The following is a 21,462-nucleotide window of genomic DNA, read 5'->3' on the forward strand; positions in this document are numbered from 1 at the left end:
AGGCTTTAACCTTGGAAGACCACTTGTTGGATGGAGTGTTTTCTTCTGCGGCAAGGTCCAAGACTGATTCTAAGGAAGGCTCTGCAAGTTTCTGGCCTGGCCGTGTGCCCTGAGCGGGGTCCCCCCTGTAGCACATGATGCGGGTATGGTCTGCATCACACTAAAGGGTGGGACCGACTCCTGAGTGCCTACCATGGCCACACCGTGCACAACAGCCCTGCCAGGTGGGCCCTGCCATCCCATTTCACACACAGGAAACTGAGACTCGGGGAGGGGTGAGGTCAGTAAGAGGCTGAGTTCGAACTCTGACCAGAGCTATGAGGTTCCAAAGGCCACCTTCTTTCCTTTCCACCCTGCTGCCCTAGATTGAGAGATGCCTCCAATTTAAATGCCTTGAGGTCTGGACCCTGTGACTGAGAACGCCCAGAGGCACATGATGGGGGGGGGGGGGGTGCTGCATGGAAAGGGAGAAAAGGCAGAGACTGGACTAACCTGTCTGCCTGCTCTCAGGGCCTCTGCCGTGTTAAATGTGGGGTCAAGACCACAGGCTTTATAGGCACTTGTATCATCAGGCTCACCCAGCCCAGGGCAGGAGCCACAGAGCATGTGCGTGGCACAGGCCGAGAGCCTCACTGCATGGGCTCCATGTGCCAGAGGCCTCAGGCCTCCCAGTGAGTGCTGGAGCTTTCCTGGGGTCAGACCTCTCCAGCAGGCAGAGGGACCAGCGATGGGGCCCACCTTCCCAGACAGGGAGAATGAATGGAGGGAACCCAAGGACCAGCCACACCTCCCACCCCTGACTTATACAAACCTGCCCCCAGGGCTGCAAGGGGCTGCCTCAGGCCAGCTGGCCCCAGGCTTGTGCTGACCAGCAACTCCTTTCAGGCTGAACCCGGGGGCTCATCCTACTCTGCAAACAGCCCCACTTGCACACTTCGTCTAGGCAGAAAGAGGGGAGCCCTCTGCCCTCCCAGCAAACCCACCTGACAGCCTCTCCTGGCTGCTCTTGCCCCAGGCCTGCTCCCTGGGATTTTTCTGAGAGCAGAATGTTCTAATGTCTCTAGACTTTTTCTTTCCTTCTAAGACCCCTACATGAGTCTCAGTCTGGAGTCCGTGCATGGGATGAGAAGTTCCTGGCGCCCTGAGATCAAGGACAGAAGTTTGTGTACTTCCCCTGGGAAGCGGTGTCACCTCTTCATCTGACGGTCAAAAGGGCCCACGTCCCAAGAAGGGTACAGAGCTGCCCGGTGCCAGGTCACCTGTCCCACTTACATGGTGTCCGTGTACACGGCAGGGACTCGGGAACCAGGCTGCCTGACTGGGCATCCTGACTCTACTTCCTATTAGTGATGCTGGGTAAGTTTCTTAACCTCTCAAGGTCTTGGTTTCCTTATCTGTAAAGTGGGGTTAACCTAGTGCCTACCTCACGGGTTGTTGGGAAGACTGTGTTCATCCAGGTAAAGCCACTGGCTGGTGCCTTCATGCGCGTTAAAGTATTATCCCCACTCCACCCCACCCCCCACTGCCCTGTGAGGTTAGCTGGTCAGGGGTTATCTTTGCCATTTCCTAGATGAGGAAAAATGGTGGGGACTGCAATTCAATGACAGAGCCTCCGACTGCAAGCACAGCAGGTTCATAGACTCTCTGGTGAAATAATCACAGAGAGGAAGTCTGCCCGCTGCTTGCAGAGGCCACTTCCTACTGTTGGTGGGAGGATTCCCTTTAGAGAAGCTGGAGGATGAAGCAGATCGACCACTGGTTTCAGTCCCGGTCAAGGGCTGAGAATCAGGATATAGGAGGCGACTTCCAGAATGAGTCAGAGCCCCAAGGCAGAAGGGCCTGGCCCACTGGCCTGTGGACATCTGCACGGTGACCTCTAGAAATCACCATCGGATCTGACCTCTGGAGCACTGTGTTAGAAGTGGAGCTACTGTTTAGTGAGCACTGTGAGGTAAGCACCGTGCCAAGCCTCTTAGAGCATAACCTGACTTAATCCATTCGATCACACTGTGAGGAAGTAGTAGTATCCCCATTTTCTAGGTGCCAAAGCTAAGTCTTCAGACACACAGCTGCCAAGTGGCAGAGCTGAGATTCAAAGCCAGGTCTGTGTGACTCTAAGACTGAAGTTCCTGACAGGCATGGCAGCAGCAGTCCTCACCAAGAGTCTCCTGGAGTGCTTGGTTAAATGCAGATTGCTGGGCCCACCCCCAGAGGTCCTGATGCCATGGGTCTGGGCTGGGGAATTGGAATTTGCATTTCTAACCGGTTCCCAAGCAGTGCTGCTACTGGTTGGGGGAGAACGGTGTGCTAGACCATCAAAACCCAGGAGGGGTTGTTAGGAGCCCACACCTGGTCCAGGAAGAGAGTGAAGGCCTCGCTTGCACCTGTTCCAGTTGAGAGCACAGGACAGGAAAGCCATTAAAGAACCTAATGCATTATGGACACTCACTCAACCCTCCTTAAAAATGATCACAGATTTGGGGCGGAGCCTTTGCATTTTAAGTGCCAAACTCACCTTCTCTATCAACCCCCAAGGTTGGCACCCAGTGGCTTTACTCTTCAGTTGCATCTTTCCCACCTGCTCCCTTCAGTGGAGGCTCAACACCATAAATATATGAGAGGATAAGGGAGAAAGGAGGGGGTGAGGCCAGGTGAGGACTGGGGGACAAGTCTGCCTCAGCTCATGGCTTGGAGATGACAAGTTGGGAGGATTTGTGGTCTCAGCCCCTCCCAGGTACACCTGTAACTGGGGATCAGCAGGGTAGGGGTGCAGGGCCACCTCCTGCTAGGAGTGGGGTCACACCTTATACCTGTTCTCTGGAGCTCATTAGCTGCTGAGGTGGTGCTTACTCTTTTTCATTTTGCTGAGTCTTTGCTGAGACTTGAAAAGGAAAATGAGCCATTACCAAACAGCAAACTTATTAGAAACAGAAACTGAATTGACTGAATTTTCTAATAATGTTTTGTGAGCTAAAAATGCAGAAGTCTGGCCTGGCTTAATCAGCCGTCTTTCAGAAGAGATTTGTCTCTGGCTTGCCTTCTGCTTGCAAAGCTCTGGGGAAAAGGAACAGGAGAGGTCAAATGCCAAATGTGCCAGGTCTGCTGGTGCCATGCCAGATGGTGTTAATGGCTGACATTGGCTCGTTGTGAGGTCAGGAAATTTTCCTTTTCTTGCTTCTTACTATTGGAGACCCTCAGGCTCTGCCCTGATTCTTGAAATAGGGTAGAGCTGAGGCACAGGGCTTAGAATCAGGGACCAGGGTCTGAGTTTCAGCTTGTATGACTTTGGGCAGATTGTTAACCTCTCTGAGCATCAGTGTCCTCATCTGTAAAATGGGGATAATGATCTTGCATACCTCTCAGTCCTGATGTCAGAGTGCCTTGTAAACTGCAAAAGGTGAAAAGACTAGCTCTTATTTTTTACTACTATCAATATCATTGTTATACTGCTCTTAGATCCGCTCACACCCCATCTCAAAGGACAAGGACTCTGTCGGACAAGGGGCCAGGACAGCTAGAGTCCGCCCCCCCCCCCCCACACACACACACTTCTGGACAGGTTCTGGGTCCCCAGGACTCCTCAATTCCTTGTACAAATGGGCTTGAATCCACAACCAGGGCCTGGGGAGGGGGGGGGGTGCTTTTTCTAGGTCTATTTGTGCCAAAGGCAGGCTGTACAGGGCACTCCTAAGTGCAAGGGATAGCAGTTGCCGAGTGGTGCAGTTTGGACATATGGGTTGTGGTAGCCACATCGGTGCCTCAGAGCCCCTCTAGGTGTAGGACTGGGCCATCGTATTCCAGAGCAGAACCAAGTTGTTGGAAGAGTCTACATTCAAACCTGGCCTTCCAGGTTGTCATAAAGGTCTATGTGTCAAGGTAGAAGGAGACATTTAACAACTTGTTACTTGATTTATAACTTTTACATATTGAGATACATGACATTGTATGCCTGCCCAGGCCCTGCAAATATAAGAAACAGGCCTCTTTTTTATCACTATTAAGTATGAATTCTACTTCCCTATCCTTGAGCCAGGCAGACTTTATTTTCCTCATCATCTATGCCTCTCCTACTATTTCCCTCTCCTCTGACTTCCTAAATTCAAAGCTGTGTCTTATTAGGAAATGTGGCCAGATTTAGTAAAGGTTAGTTGATTCCAGGGGCCCCCTTACACCATTTCTCACCCTCTAGGGACACCTGGGTTGGACCACAGGCAGGGACCAGGGGTCCTCCCTGGTCAATGGTCCTCATCCTTTTGGCCTCCCAAGCCATTTCCAGACCCCAGGTGTTGGTGCTACTTCAGGGTAATAAGAGAGAGCTGCATTCTCCTATCTTCTGTAGTAACCCCTAAGCCATGAGGTCTAGATGATACTCAGAAAAGCCACAGGCTCCATCCTGGCTTGGGAGGCCCTGCCTGGTCCTCCCCCATCTCCATCCTGGAATTGCCCAGGTCCATGGCTGGCAGAGGTGGCAAACTCAGTTGGTCAAAGGTAACAGCCAGTGACTTCACCAGATGACCAAGCAGATGGGGCCCCTTCTAGGTGTAGACCTCAGATCTCCTAACTCCAGGCTGGCCTGCTACCCATGGCATCACAAGCCACATGCTGCTTCACCTAAAATCCTTCCCACTCAGCCCCCTTTGGCAGTGCAGAGACCATGATCTAGAAGTGGGGTTGCATGCCTTTGTGAGTGCCTCCCCTGCTCCAGAAGGTAAGACAGGAATAGGTGCTGCCCCGCCTTGCCTCCTGGGGGGCTGAGAAGATGCAGCAGCAGTGGTTGAACGGCCTGTGATGCACATTAAATTCTGCCGATTGGCTGTTCATCTCAAGAGGCTGGGATGGCTGTAAACGGGCATGGGGGGAGAAATGGGAGGCTTGCAGCACAGCCACTAGAGTGGACTTCCTGCTCCCAACCTGTCCATAGACCCTAAGAGAGAAGAGAGTCAGAGCAAATGCTGGACATTAAGCATGAACACGGAAGGCTCCAAGGGTTATCTTGGTCATTGTTTTTCCAAATGTGGGAAGTGAACTACTGGTGGTGTGCTAGGTGGCCTTAGGTGCATTAAACACAGAATCTTAGCATGCGGAGAGCTTCCCTTTTCAATTCTTTTAATCCTGACTACCCACAGGACAAACTTTCTATTAAGTGCTTGTATGTCTTCAACACTTCACTAAAACTTACTACCATCCCTTTTTAACAAAAAGAAATCAGGCCTCAGTTCAAGGTCTTGCTTACTAGAATTGAGAACAATGTTCTGTTTTTATTTGTATTTCTTTTTGTTTTCTTCCCTTCTAATTATGCCAAGAGATAATGGTTTTCCATTAAAATAATGATTTAAAGTTTGCTTTAAAAAGCAAAGCAAGTGAGTTAAAGAAAAACAGTAAATTAAAAAACATATACATACACTTGACTATGGCAAATATCATTCAAGTTTATCATTTTCTTGTCAAGGAACCTGAGACCCAGACAGGAGTCCCCATGTTCCTGAATGGGTGTCTGAGGTATTCAGGAAGAACGCAGACACAGCTGTGAGCCCTGAAGACCACAGACGGTCTTCTGCTTGAAGGCCCCAGGCTAGGTAAGGTCCCTTTTAACTTCAGAATCCCCATTAACAATTCTCCTTTTGGGATTGTTATTACACTATTTTCATTTTGGCCAAGAAAAGTGAGAACTTCTGCAGTTACTGGGTGTCCCCTTTAAGTTTTTCAGAGGCAAAGGCTTCAGACTTGGCCCTGGAGTTGGAATAACCAGTAGAGGGGAAAGGAGTAAAAATAGAAGGGGGCAAATACAGGTAGAAAGTAGAAGACACAGTCACAGCAGCATGAACATTTTTAAGGACTTGAAACTGGGGAACAGCAGTGTCTCCTAGACTGCCCCTGTCCTAAGTGGGTAGAGTGGTGTGTCCCTGACAAAGCTCTGACCAGGGCCACACTGATGCCAATATGACTATTTGTAACAACTACTATGAGGAGCTGACACTAACCCTGCCTGAGCACTCAGAAGGTGCAAGGCACCTTCGTTACCACTGGACATCCTCCCATCAAACTTCGTAAGAAGTCTCTAAATTAAAATCACAGGCAGTGCAATTACACTACCCAGAGGTGGAAATCTGGCTCTGTTGAGCTGTGTGGCTTACGTCAAATTAAATCCCCTTCTGGAGCCTAGTTTCCTCATCTCTAAAACGGGGATAATATAATACCTACCTCTTAGGATGCCAAGAATGCAATAATAGAACACCAATCAAGGGTGGGAAGCAGGCCATCAAGTTACTTATTATTAACTACTAGCATTATCTTCCCGTCCTACAGAGAAGGAAACAACGAAGCTCCTGGAGGTCATGCTGCCCAAGGTCACGGGAGAAAACCAGGTTGGCTTGACTGGTAGGACGGGTTCCAGAGTGCTCAGACGCGGGACCGGGCGGCAGGGGTGGGGGCTGCCCAGTACCTCTCAGGGCCAGGAGCTGGGGTGGCGCAGCAGGGACTGCTGAGGAGGGGTCCAGGCCGCCCGTGGATGCTCCAAACCAACGTTCCGCCACCTCGGGGAACTCAGGCCCGTCTCTTCCCGGCTTGGACTGACCAAAGACTCACGTAATGACACGCGGCTTCCGGCCCCAATATCCCTGCGGCCAGGCTGGACGGCAGAATCTCAACTCCTGGAGGCTGTCTAGTCCGCTCAAGTGCGGCGACTCCGCACTCAGAGCGTTCAGCTCAGCCGAGAACACTCCCCTGCAGCCAAACAACCGGCGGGGCAGAGCTTCCGGGGAACCCGGGGCGCTCCGGGGCGCTCCTGGACGCAGTCGCATCCGCGGGGCATGCCGGGACTTGGGCGGCACAGCCAACCCCGCGCGAGGGCGGGCGGTGGTTACCCGGCAACTGGGCGGGCACCAGGTTGGGGGGCGGGGCCAGATGAGGCCGGTGAGCAGGTGTACTAACCGCGGAGCAGGGCCTCGCAGGCGGATTGCGGAGGATCCCGCTTTTCCTGTCCTCAGTTTCCCCACTCCTACCTGAGGAAAGGGAAGATCATCAAAGGGATGCTACGAAACAAAGAGTAAATCATGGAAACTGATAATAATAATAACAATAATAATATTACTGAGCACTTAACTCTGGGCCTAGCCCTTTACAGAGATTATCTGGTTTGATCCTCATTTAATCCTGTGAGAAAAGTATGATTTACTCATACTGATTTTGCAAATGAGGAAACCGTGATATAGACAGATTAAGCATCTTGCCCAAACTAATTAATCTAGGGAGTAGCAGAGCTGGAATTTGAGCCCAGGTATTCCTGAATCAGGCGGTCTGTGTTCTTAATGACACAAGCAGTGAACAATCCCTTCAATTCAGGAAACGTAAGTCTGTGTTCCTACCAGGCCCTGCAGGGGCCAGTCCAGGGTCTATGGAGCCTGAAGCCTGTACAATTTGGGGGGGCCCTCTTTAAGAAAAAGAATAAAAATAGCAAATATAAAATTAGGTACAAAAAGGAATATTTATTTAAATAAGAATGTAAAAATATATCACAACAAAATATTTTTACAAATTGTAGAAAAATTTATGAGCCTGTGAACACATTGCAAGGGTTCCACACAAAGGCATCTTTGACCTTAGCTTGCCATTGGAGTCCTTCAATCAGATGTCAAGCTACCTTGCAGGCTTCTCTGCTGTTCCCTTCACAACTCTGCATCCCAGGGCCTAGCAATCTGTTTAGTAGGGCTTTTCTGGCTGAGGGATGGCACTTGGCCTGCCTAGGGTGGGGTGGGGAGGAGAGCAGGCGAGCCAGAGTGAACCACACTGGAACGTGTTCTACACTAGTGGCTCTTAGGATGTGGTCCCCAGACCAGCAGCATCTGCATCACTTGGGAACATTCTAGAAATGCAAATTCTCATATCACACCCTATGCCTGTGGAATCAAACTGAGGAGTGGAGGTCAGCAATCTGTTTTCAGAAGCCCTCCAGGTGATTCTGATTCATGCTCTGTGCACGTGTAAGAACCACTGTCTACACTGTTCCCCAGAGATCCCCTGTGGACTTCAGCTCCAATTGTCCACAATGGTAAGTCTGCTCAATAGCACAATTTTCTTTTCAACCTCCTTCCTTTCCTTGTTTCACTCCCTGTGCTGGTTTGGATGTATTATGTTCCCTAAAACACCATGTTCTCTGATGTGATCCTGTGGGGGACAGACATATTAGTGTTGATTGGGTTGGAATCCTCTGATTGAGTGTTTCCATGGAGAATGTGTCTCAATCAACTGTAGGTAAAATGTTTGATTGAATTATTTCCATGGAGATATGGCCCCCGCCCATTCGGGTGGGTCTTGATTTAATCACTGGAGTCCTATAAAAGAGCTCAGACTGACGGAGCTCAGTGCTGCAGCTGAGACAGACATTTTGGAGATGGCCATTGAAAGCAGAGTTTTACTGACATTTTGGGGATACTAACCCAGAGTTTGCTCTGGAGAAGCTAAGAGAGGACAAACACCCCAAGAGCAACGTTATAAAGAATGCACAGGAGCTGAGAGAGGAGCTGGAACACAACCCAGGATCAGCAGACACCAGCCACTTGCCTTTCCAGCTGACAGAGGTTTTCCAGGTGCCATTGGCTTTCCTTAGGTGAAGGTATACTTGTGTTGATGCCTTCATTTGGACATTTTCGTGGCCTTCAGACTGTAACTTTGTAACCAAATAAACCCTCCTTATAAAAGCCAATCCATTTCTGGTATTCTGCATAATAGCAGCATTAGCAAACCAGAACACTCCCTCAGTCTCCAACTGGGGCTTCTTGGATTTGAATCCTTGTCTGCAGGCTGCTTCTGGAGAAATACCACCTCAGAGAAGAGGAGATACGTGCTCTCTCTGATGTTTGGTTCCACAAGATTCCAGGAAATCTGCAACTCTCACTCCCTTGCCACCTGCCTGCACCGCCCCCCCCCCCCCGCCTTGGCTTGTACCCCTCCCAAGAGGAATGGCCTTTTCTTCTCTGGGCCCACAGCACCAATGGCTTGAGGTCTCATTTGTCTTTCTTGCTAACAATCCACCTACCCACCCCTGCCTGCCCCACCCTGTGATTCAGGAAAGATGGCTGTGTTAAGAGCTGGTAGGGGAAGGGTCCATGCGGAACGTAACAAGATCACAGACCTCAGTTTATGGTTATGTTGTTGACTTAGGATGAGCCCTATTTTACCTCTCAGGGTCTCATTTTTCTCATCCGTAGAGTGAGGAGGCCCATCTTCTCCCTCAAGGTTGTTCTAAGGAAACTGAGCTCACAGCAGACAAGCAAAGTATACACATACACACACATGACACAGACACGCGTGATGATGGGTGCAGCTTGTCCTTGGGGCCTGTCTCTGTTCCCTCCATCATAATTGATGAGGGACCTTGGAGGTTGATCTGGGGTTCCCCCTGGACCCTGGTCAGCCAGAAGAGTGCTGGTGATGCTCAAACGATAGGGCCCTATCCCCAGGACCCTGCCAGCCTGCCCTTCAGGGTAGGAAGATATGGAAAGGGTTATTTTGGTGACCACTAGGCTTAAGATGCCACAATGCCTCATCTTGCCAAAAAGGGATCCCTCTGATCCCCCAGTCGAAATTGGTTTCCTCTACAATAATCTCTCATCACACCATTTACTTTTCCTTTGTGGCACCTATCTGCCTGTGAGTGTGTTTTTAAAAATTTATTATGAAAAATTTCAAACATTTACAAAAAAAAAACGACAAAAAAACCACAGACAAATTTAATGGGCTCCCACATACTCATCACCCAACTTCAATTATCAATTCAGGGCCAATTTGTTTCATCTCTATCCCTACTTGCCTCTCCACTCCCTGTATTAATTTTTGGCATCATATAATTTCATTTGTAAATATTTTGGTATGGATCTTTGAAAGATACGGGCTCTTTTATGAAATGTAACCACAATACCATTATTACACCTAAAAAAACAATAATGCCTTGATACGTGATGATTCCCTCCGCTGGTGTGGGAGCTTCAGGAGCACTTTCTCTCTTATTCTTGGCTGTATCCTTTGCCTAGTACAGAGCCTGCGACCTAGTGGGTGCTCAGTACATATTTGTGGGATGGATGGATGGATGGATGGGAGAAAGGCAAAGGGAGCTGGGGCCCACGCTGTTTTCTGTGGGTGCCACCCCCTGTCCGTCGACCCTGGGGCATGAACCTCTGTCTTGCAGGCCCACAGGGTCATTTTCCTTCTCTGATGTGAGTGGCATGGTAGGGTTATAAACCACTCTCAGTTTCTTTCCCTCCCAACCTGCCTTCCGCTTAATCAGGCAGCAAGTCACTAATCCTCTCTTGACGGCAGCAGCCTGCTCCCCCTGTGCAGCTAATTCCACCTTCCGACTTAATCATCATACTTAGCACTCTCAATAAGGGCTTTTCATCTTCAGAGCCCTGCGCAGACATTAGCTGATTATTGTAATCTGCCCGGCTCCCGAGGCATTAACCAAGATGGCAGGGGAAGGACCGGGAACCTCCGTTATCCTCTCCAAGCCTCAGTTTCTTCATCTGTAAAACTGGGTTAATAATATCTAACCGGCATGGTTGCTGTAGGGATTAAGTAAAATAAAGAATGTAAAGTGCCTGGTACCATCCCCTGACATATAACAAGTGCTCAGTAATGATCATCTTTTCCCAGGATAATTTTAGGGTTAAGACTCCCTTTGGGGAGCCAAACAGATCTGCACTGAAATCCAGCTTCCTCCATTCCAGGATGACTTTTCAGAGCCTCAGCTACAGCACCTGCCTCATCAGTTCGCAGAAGGGATCAACTAACATCATGTTCGTATGTGATGTGCTGGGCCCAGGGCTGGGCACCCAGGGAGAGCTATTACCATTCCCAGAAGGGATGGAGGCAAGGGAAGGAGAAGGAGGCTGTGTCTTCTTTTCTCCTTGGTTCCTCCTAGGTGTTAAAGTCCAAGGAAGATGCCTATCGTGCTCACTGAGATATCCCCAGCAACCAGACCTTTGCCTCAACAAATAAGTGGGTGAATCTGGCCAGTGGGAATGGGAACAATGTATTTAAATAGGACTTGACAGTTTAGGAGTTTCAAGATCTTTATCTTACAACCAGAGAAAGTAAACAGACCAGGGGTCACCGCCCACATTTTACAGATGAGGAAACTGAGGCTCAGGGAGATAAACACAGGTCTTCCTGAGACCTTCTAAAGGGACAGGAACTCTACCTGCTACTCCTTCTTCCTGCCACTGGGCCTGGTATGAGGCTGTATTCCAGTGCACTTGTCTTTCGTTACTGAAAATTTAAACATCAGGCCATGAACATCTGCTGAGGTTGTGTACTGTGCAACTCTGGGGTACAGATGCCATTCACCATAATAGCAACAAATCAGCAAAGTCCTCACTACAAAGCTGGAGGTGACTTTAGGAGGAAGTGAGTGGGCTTCCCCATTCACTGGCTCCAGGAACCAGAGCTCCTGGGCATCCCCGGGCCTAGGGCAGGTGGACAAAGTCCACATTCAGAGTGTGAGTATCCCAGAGGTTGATCTTGACCCTCTTTAGGGCAAAGACAGGAAAGACCTGGAAACCAAATACTAGTTTTAAAATTTGAGGGAGGGAAAAGAGAAAGACTCCAAGCTAGGCACTTTATATACTGTATTACGAGTGTATGTATAATTTAATTTTGATAATAAAGCCCAGAAGTAGGCATCATCAACTCATTTTACAGATGAGTTAGCTGGGCACATGGAAGTTAATTAACTTTCCCCAAAGTTCACACAGCAAAGAAGCAGCACAGGCCTGCCTGTTTCCAGGCCCCATATGCTGCCTCTATCTGTAATCAGCATTTTACAGAGAAAGGAAGTGACTTGCCCAGGCTCACCCAGCCAGCTAGTGGCTGAGCACGGACTGGACCCAGGAGACCAGACTCCCAGCCCCAAAATGAGCCCATAAGAGTACCTGGCCCATAGGAGGCCTTCAATTACTATTTATAATGGAAACAAATTTAGGGAGAGACCCAGGATGGCTGGGGATACAGGAGTTGGGGAGTGGGGCAGATGATGAAGGTCAGACGTTGATGGAGACCACCAGCCCGTGGATTTTGGGCCCAGGTCTCTGTAGCTAGTTCCCCAGTCTTCCCTCTGTAGTAGGACTGGGGTTGGTGGGGGGAGGAGGGTGAGAGGTGCCGTGCAGCGCTCGGCCTCTAGGTGGCTCCCCGCACTCAGATCTGGGCTCCCCGGGGAAGCCGAGCCCACGGGGCTTTCCCAGCCTCTGGCGCTCAGCAGGGTCCTGGTCACTGGTCTCTCCCTGGCGTTTTCAGGATGCCACCGGACAACAGCTCCCTCTACCTGCCAGGATGCTTCTGCAGGCATTTGGCAGAAAGGGTAGGCAAGGCCCAGGCCCAGAGCTCATGCCTCAACTTTGTTCTCCCTCCTGGCTTTGGTGCTTCAGATAAGGAATAGCCGTGCTGGCCAAGTTCTCTGCAAGGTCCTGGGTGACAGCTGGGAGAGGGACTTGGGGGCCATCCAGCTGCTCTCAGCTGCTTGACTTCGGGCAGTTTACCCAACCTCTTTGAGCCTCACTTTCCTTGCTCATCTGAAGAGGTCAAGTGGGTCTTCTTTCCAGGATATTGCACAGCTCAAATGATACATTTATAAAGCATGTGGCCCTCTGCAGGCGCTAAAACAGATGGCAGCTATTGAGAGGATCACAGTGGACAGTGGCTGCCTGATGTTCTTCTGCCTGGCCATGATTTCTTCATCTTTCTTACCTCATGATGCCAGCCAGTGCATGGCACCGTGCTTACCAGTCCCCACCATCTCTATTACACTTCTCCACCCCCATGAACCTGATACTACCTTGGAGACAATATAGAACAGCAGTTAAGTAGAAGTTTCTGGAGTCTCACTATTGGGGTTCAGATCCTTGCTTCTACTGCTTCCTGTGTAGCCTTAGTAAGTTCCTTAGCTGTGCAGCAGATTCTTGGCTCTCAGCTCTACATTTTCCAGCCTCCCTGGTGGTTAGGTTGGAGCCAGGTAATGAACTCATTCTGGAAATGGGGTGATGTATGTGTGTCACTCCAGGCCGAGGCAGTTAAGAGCCTATGAACCTCCTCCATCCCTTTCTTCTCCTGCCATGGTGACCCGTGTGTGTGGCCATAGGGACTCATGTTTCAGAGAAGACAGCCCTAAGATGAAAGCAGCCTGGGTCCCCAACTCACACTTGCAGGAGTGTGACCCTGCACCATTCCACCAGCACTGGATTATGTGTGAATAAGAAGTAAATTCTTAGTGCCACTGAGATTCCAGGGTTTCTTTACACTGCAGTATAACCTAGTTTAATTTCACTAATACAGGCTCCTTGTGCTTTGTTATGGATAAAAAAAGATATGCTCAAGTGCTATGAGTGTGAACCTATTTGTAACTAGGATCTTTAAAGGTGTTATTAGTTAGGAGGAGGAGGCCAAAGTGGATCAGAGTGGGCCCAAATCCAATCTGACTTGTGTCCTTATAAGGGGAGAAAATATGGTTGGGGAGACAGACAACTGATGTAGAGACGGAGAAGAGAGGTGGCTATGTGACGGAGACAGGGATTGAGTTATGTCATGGATTGCCAGCAAGCCACCACCACCACCCTGCAGACTTCAGATCTCTCCTGACACCTTGACTTTGGACTTCTAGCCTCCAGAACTGTGAGACAATACATTCCTATCGTTTAAACCAACTCGTCTATGATGCTTTGTTACAACCTCCCTGCAAACTATGACATGCCTCAATTTTCTTGTCAGTACAATGGAGACAATAATAGGATCCCTCTCAGAGTTAGTGTGGGGGTTAAATGAGATCATGGTTGCAACATTCTTAAGAATCTTAAGAATCTCACTTCTTATTACTTCTATGGGAAGATACAGACAAGTATGAAGTGGTTTTAGACTCCCAGAGTGGGAGGGACCTGAGAGGACCTTGAACTCACTCTTTGTGATCAGAGGAGCAGACAGAGGCTCATAGGGGAAATGCCTTGTTCAAGGTCATTCGGGCAGAGCGTAACAGAGCAAGAACTGAATCCTGGGTCTTCCGACCCCTGTCCAGTGCTCCTTCAGGTACACCTCAGTCCCCACCCTCTGGGAGCTGATGATCTGACTGGAAACAAGACATGCATACACAGCACGTAGGATCACCAAAGATTCCATGCCATGTACAAGTGCAGGGGTCACCTAGATAGTGGGGATTCTGAGGGGAAGGGAGGTGGAAGCCCTGGGGCCTGGGAGGTGATAGGACTTGAAGGATGGGTTTCAGCACAGAGGCGGGGAGGGCAGTGGGCAGGGGCAGGGGAGAGGACAGTGTAAACCTAGGCCAGGGGTTAAGGAGGTCCGAAGAGTAGACTGTTCCATAGAACAGATGAATCAAGGTGTGGTCTGTTTAACTAGTCCCCTATTGACGTACACATAGGTTTCTTCCCCCATCCCCCCTTCTTTTTCTGTTACACAGAGTGTTGCACTGAACATCCTTATACCTGCCTCCATGGATCTGTGTGTTTTGCTGGCTCAGGTGAAGGCTTTATAGAAGAGAGAAGTTGGATTGAGGCTAGAAAGGTATGTTGGGTCTGATCTGTGGAGGTGGAGTGGGGTTTGGGGGTTTTGAATGCTATAGTGATGCATTGACTTAATTCTTCAGGTCAGGATGGCCCAATTTCAGTCATTTGCTCACCACATTCACCAATTCTAGCCTGACCACATGCCAATTGTACTTTATTGACCTGACTTACATTTCAATCCCTCACTTTTAAACTCTTAAATTTATTTTTGAAAACTTTATATCATCACCATAAATGAAAAACCAGTACTAACACAAATAAATGAAAGATAACTACTGACATAAATACAGTGATAACCAAACAATATTACTAAATAAAGCTATATAAAATTGCCTGCCAGAGGTTGAGCAGAAAGCCTGGTCCCTTCTGGTTCAAAAAAAAGGGAGATTATCAAGTGTTAAAGATGCATGTTTACATAGACTACAACAGAGTTGAAAATGGAAGAGCTTTCTCAGCATGTGATTCAAAGAGATGATGCAATGACAGCATGCATCTAACAAAAAGCGACTTGCAGACCATGCCAAATGGGAGCTCCATCCTCTGAAGGCTGTTACTAAAGTGGGAGCAAGCTCTTTCCTGGGGTGGTTTGACTGCACTAGGGCCCAGAGCTGGGGGATTGGGCCAGATGATCAAAGGACAACCAATCAATGGACAATCAATGGACATTAGGTTGTCTGCTGTGTGAGCGGGGCTTTGGGTCCTGGACAGAGCTGGCCTTCTGTATGGCCTCCTGAGCCAGGCTGCAGACACAGCTCACGCATGTTGCCTGCTGTCTGCACTGTAGTTTGCAGTTGGGGCTGGCTTCAGGAGCATGGGAACTGCACAGGGTCCTGCGCTTGGAAGGGCCCAACACCTGACTTAATGCTCTGTTGTCGCTGTCACTCCAGGGAATACATGCTCGCAGATAAGAGAGAGCAGTTCTCTGTATAGCAATGCGGAAGGAGCTCCAGGACATTTATTTTAAGAGGAAAAAAGGAAGTTATAGAACAATATGAGCAGTAGGATAGAGTCAAAAACAAACCATTATACAATTGTTAATTATACAACAAATTCTTTAAATGTTTTAAAGTTATATATGTGTGTGTGTATATATTTATCTTATTATTCCATTTTCCCTCTGTTGGCTGGTTGGTTATACATCCTTTTATATATATATATATATATATCTTCTAGAGTTAGCCTAGAGATAGACCAGACACCCTTTATTTATTAACATTTACTACACATTCATATTTTTATCCACTTCCTGGACAATGCAAGACCTTGGAACATTCTAACTTCATTTACCCCCTTCCTGACTCATATGCTATTGTGTAGTGTATTTTAATACTCTCTATATATTTTAAACATCAGTTTTATTGTTTTATACAACCAAGATTCATTTATATTTACCCATATTTCCCCTTCTATTGCTCTTCTTTCCCGCCTGAATATCCAAGCTTCCATCTGGGACCATTTGCCTTCTGCCTGCAGCATACCCTTTATATTTATTTATATTTTGAGCCATCAGATGGTTCAAAATCAAAAGGAGAGAAGTGCTCCATGATATCCTTGTCTCTTTCACCCCTGCCCCCAAGCCAAACGCTACATATTTCCATATGTACAGCTATATACACAGAATATTACTTGGAAGGATACACACCAAATTGAGAACAGTCATTTGTCTTCGGGGTCTGAAATGTTTGTGATGATGATGTGTTCCTGTTTTCCTGTAAGCAAAGAAAAAGAAAGTCAGGGCCCGGGACTGGCCACCAGGAGACCCAGGCTCTTCTGACTGATAGTCTCTCACTGTGCCCCACAGTTTATAGCCTCCCTATATTATACACATCCCCCTTTGATCCCAGCCACAGCCCCGGACCAGGAAGGGCAAGGTTCCCCAGTCCCAGGACAGCAATGACCACTTTATATTCACCAACTCATTCATTCCCCACAAAAGCTCTATTACTATTATCACCATTTAACAGATATGGTAAACTGAGGCAAAAAGAAGTTAGGTAGCCTGCCCCCAGGTCAGAGCCAGGATTCAAACCAAACCCAAACAGCTCCCCTTCAGAGCCCATGCTATTACTAACCCCATTTTACAGATGTGGAAACTGAAGCCACCAAAGTTTGGGCCATATGCTCAGTCACAGAGTCAACAGTGGCAGAGCGAAAATTCACATTCATAAGTTTTAAAGCCAAATCCATTCCCCACTCCCAGACCAGAAGTTATTCTTTATATATCAGAATCTCCCAAGGAGCTTTCAAAAATGCAGTGTTCAGATGCCACGCCACACCAATCAAGTCTGAGTCTCTGATCCTATTTTTATGCCCCTGCCCCACCTCCCAGGGAGATTCTAAGATATAACTAGGGAGAGAACCATCCCCTGGCCCACTGTGGGACCAGGCTTGAGTTAGACTACCTGATCTAGTTTAATCACTAGCTCGGTGGCCCTGGGAAAGTTGCTTTACATTTCTGTGCTGCCTCAGTTTCCTCTTCTGTCAAGTTGGATAACTGCAGTGTCTTCTTCATGTGAGGTGTGAATGAAATAACCCAAGCAAAGCACTTCAAACGGTGCCTGGCATAAAATCAGCTTGAAATAAATGCTAGCAATCTTATTACTATTATTAATTTGCTATGTGACCTTGAATAAAGCCTGTCTCTCTCTGGGCCTCTGTCTGTGTGCACATCTAGAGGTTTAGACTGCGTGGTCTTGAAAGGTATCTTCCAGCTCTGATGTGTCAATGCCAGTAATTATTTGCTGGATCTCAGGCCTTCTCTGCCTGTTCCCTCCCAGTTTGGAAGCGCAGACTTGCTGCTTTGTGCAGAGGCTGCAGCACATATGTGCTTGGAAAACCAGGGAATGGTTTGTGGGGGATGAATCTAGCCTCTGATTATGGTGTTAATGCCTCTTATGCCAGGATGTGCTGGGATGTACAGAAATTGCCCTCTGGGGGGTGATGGCTGACAAGACTCCAGCTGCCCCAGAGAGACGCAGAGGGCCCTGGATGGAGGACCCCTTGGAGAGGAGGGGTGGGGGGCCCTGGCAGAGCTGGGGACCTCTGCCCACTTCTTGCCAGTGCCCAGGGCCCTTGGTGCCAGTCCTTGCCACCAAGTGCCATTCTGCACCAATGCATAATTCATGCCCCCATGTGCCAATCCGTGCCAGCTTTAATTAGCTTCTAACTTTTTGTCATTTGTTTTGCTATGAACACCTTATAAATAAATGATGGGACAGGAGACCAGACAGTGGGGCAGGGATGTAAGGGAAGAATCCTCACTCCTTAGGCCAAATTAGGGAAGGGGTAAGTGTCCAAGGTTGGGCTCAGGGACACCCATGCCTCTCGGGGGGTTCTGGTGTGCCGTCTCTCTGCAAATAGGTGGCTCAGCCCACCTTGGCTGCCTCCCCAGCCTTCCTCTTTCGAAAGCCGCATTGAGCCGCCACAGCTGTGCCAGGCTCCAAGGGCCCACAAACCAAGCTCAGGAGCACACATGTTTGGTTTATGGTGGCAGGCGCTGTCCCTGGAGAGGGTGGGCAGGCGGGCTGAGGATGCCATCAACAGGAAGCCAGAAACAGCTTTTACCAGATCAGGGATGGGAATCCGGGTGTGTGGGGGGGGGCAGGAAACTGTGCCTTGTTGTGAGACGGGAAAGGGAAGCTGTTAAGGGGACCCCCAGAGGAGGGAGGCATTCATGTGCTTTAAAAATAATAGTCGAACCTCATGGCGGGGAGAGACTTGGATGTGAGTGTTGTTTTGTGTTTTTCAGATTATAAAGCACTTTAGTGAATGTTTCCATTTCCAACCTGAGCAGCCATCTTGGGTGGTGTTCAGGGGGACTGGGGGCCCTCGTGCCCATTTACAGTTGAGGAAACTGAGACTTGGAACAGTTGGCAAAGGCCCAGGCCTGCTGCGTCCTGGACTAGCAAGATTTGCATCACATCACACTGCCTCGCCTCCGTTTCCCCAGGGACGGCTGCAGGGCAGAAAGGACCCCAATGAGGCCGGAAAGTCGAGGTGGAATCAAATCTAATCCCAGGTGGTTTAATAGGCTGGACACACTTAAAACAACAGATTTGCAATCCTTCCCTCCCTCCTTCCTGCTTCCTCCCAACCTCTTTCTCTCCCTCCCTCCCTCCCTCCTTCTTTCTTTTCTTTCCTCCCACCGTTCCTTCCTCATTCATTGAGCGTGCCAGTGAGCCAGCTGGCTGATGGATGTTTGGGGTATACAAAGACATTGAAGGGGAGATGCCCTTCCTCCAAGGTGCCTGGCCAGGACTTCCCTGGGACGAGGCACAGTCTCCTCCTCTCCGTCCTCCAGCCCATCATGCTTTCCCCTGCTGTTGTGCAACTTCACCTCCAGGCTTACCCTCCACCCTCATCCCCAGCATCACTTGCTGAATAAAACCCAAAGCTCCTGGTGTGGCATCACAGGTCCTTCATTGTCCAGCCCTTGCTTACCTTCTGGAATCATCTTTCCCCTCTGCCCAGGGTGTTCCTGGGTCCAGCTCTGCCACACTAATTGCAGACTCTGACCTGTTTGATGCTCCAGTGACAGCACACACACAGCTCCTTGATCTCAAGCACCCTTTCTGGACTTATCTTGGCCAGGTGCATTCATCTTTCAAGGTTCTGCTTAAGTGGTCCCTCCTACTTGAGGTCTTCTCCAATCTCCTTGGTCAGGGTGGATTGCAGTCTTCTTGGAGTCCCTGCTGAACCTGCTGCTGGCCTCGTCTAGCCTCATCACACTGTTTCTCAGCTGTTTCTGTATCTGACTCTCCAATTGGACTGCCGTTTCTCCAAGGACTGAAATGATGTCTTAGGATTCTCTGTGTCCTCAGCACCCGATCCAGAGCTTGGAACGGTGTGGACCCTTCAGGAATGCTTATTAGGTGACTGAACCAAGATCCAGCCCCTGCCTCCAAGGATCTCAAAATTGAATGTATCCCAGGGCTGAAGATGAACTTGAACCCACTGCAGAGATTTGGCTACTTCTGAAGATACCTGGACAAGATATACTGAATAAGAAACGAGTCAGTATATAAATTGTTTCTTTTTTTTTCTTTTTCCTTTTTTATTTTGGAAAGGGGGAGGTAGAGTTTCTTTGGCAATGCTGACTGACTCTATGTTTCTCTCTGATCCCATGCAGTCACCTTAGGAATCATCGTATGGTCCATGCCAGACAGAATTCTCACAGTAGCCAGCAACAGAAATGAACTCTGGCTAACTGATAGAGAAAATGAAATTTCCTGGTGAGAGAAAAGGGGCTTGCCAAATCAACCACAAGGTCAAGAAAAGTCACAGGAACCGAAGGAGACTGGTGACCAAAAATGCAGTCAAGGACTCTGCCCAGGCCAGGCCTCAGGAACCTTTGGGTCAGGGTTTCGTGCTTTGCATAATTTCTAAACCATTCCTGTTTTTGTCTCTCTTCAAAGTTCGAAGTTGAGAGTGGAGCTCCTGATTCCTGGCCTGCATCATGTGCTTGCACCCTGGGACGAAGGAAAACGGGAGCTCCAGGACAAGGGAGGACTTCCTTTTTAACTTCAACAATTAAAGCAGAACCTGGTTCTATCCCTTACTTTATACAGCGGGGCACTTCTCCCCAGTAGGAGGGGGGTTCAGGTGATGCTGGCCCCTTGAGGAGAGCAAGGTCCTGAGCAGTTAACATCTTTACGGTTCTTGGGGTTATCCCATTCCATCCCAAGAGGCAGCCTGGGCAGGCACCATCATCTCAAGTGCAGAAGTAGAAACCAAAGCTCAGAGGGGTGAAATGGCTTGTCCCAAACCACGTAAGGTGGTAAGCAATGCCTCTCTATCACACTGGTCCACCTTCCTCAGTGCCCTTGGGGAAAATCATTATTTATTTGTAATTGAAGTGGCTTCCTCTTATCCTCTATTGCCTCCCAATCAATTTCCATTTTTCTAACCACAAATCACAGCCTGTCAACCCCACCCCAAACCCCTGCTTTGATGCCTTGACTCAGGAAAAAGATCAAACCTGATCAAGGCTAACAAAACCCTGCTTCCACTCCAGCTTTACTTTCATCGTGCTCCCCATTTTCTCTGTGCTTCAGCCTCTCCAGCCTTCCGTCAGTCCCTCATATATGCCAGTTCCTTCCCAGTGTTTCTCCTGCCTAAAACTCCACCCTCTCTCCATTGCACATCCTTCAGACCTCAGCTCAGTGTCACCTCCTCCAGGAAGCCTTCCCTGATCCCCTAGCCTAGGTGCCATTAAAGCACTCTCTTTCCTACAACTGATTTTTACTGGTTTTGTGATTCACTGATTAACGTCTGGTTCCTACACTAGAGGAGCTCCAGAAGGCATAGGCACCAAGCCTGTTTTGTTTCTCATCACATTCTCTGAACCTATTTAGGTTGCTAGCACATAGTGGCAATATGAATGAATAAAGGAATGAATGGTAAAGAACTGAAGCTTTGGAATCAGGCAGATTCTTGGTTCAATACCTGGCTCCATCACATGGGCAACTTTATCACCTACCTAAAGCCTTTTTTTTTTTTTTTTTACCGTGAAAGGGGATAATGGAGGACCTACCAGAAAGGCTGTATTGAGTATGGAAAGAGGTGAGGTCCGAATGGCTCAGCCCAGAGCCTGGCTTCAGGCAGCTATTGTCAATATGCTGACGAACAGTGACAGGTCCAGACATCCTGAGGAGGAATAGTTGGAAGAGTTCAGAATATTCAGCCTGGAGAAGTAATGATCGAGGGCAGGGAATGACCCACCTCATCTCCCCAAGTGCCAGGCCTATTAAATCTGAACTCCAAAGCCCTGGACAAGGAAGTTAACGTGTGCAAGCCTTTCTAACAGTCAGAGCTGGCGCAGAATGGAACCAGCTGTCTCAAGAAGTTGTGAGGTCCCTGTCCCCACAGGTGTGCAAAGTGAAGCTGGGAGCCCATCACTCAGGGG

General features: G+C 48.8%; 1 long non-coding RNA gene across 1 annotated transcript; it reads left to right on the forward strand.

Annotated features, from left to right (window-relative positions):
• The first annotated feature begins 532 nt into the window (after positions 1-532).
• LOC119510214 lies at positions 533-20,886 on the forward strand. The gene is made up of 7 exons (XR_005211843.1): positions 533-1,356; positions 5,450-5,576; positions 6,307-8,047; positions 14,453-14,556; positions 18,307-18,576; positions 19,149-19,570; positions 19,687-20,886. It is a non-coding gene; the product is annotated as an uncharacterized LOC119510214 (long non-coding RNA).
• The last annotated feature ends 576 nt before the right edge of the window (positions 20,887-21,462 follow it).

The sequence above is a fragment of the Choloepus didactylus genome, chromosome 15 (genome assembly GCF_015220235.1).
Source record: "Choloepus didactylus isolate mChoDid1 chromosome 15, mChoDid1.pri, whole genome shotgun sequence".
Lineage (NCBI taxonomy): Eukaryota > Metazoa > Chordata > Mammalia > Pilosa > Megalonychidae > Choloepus > Choloepus didactylus.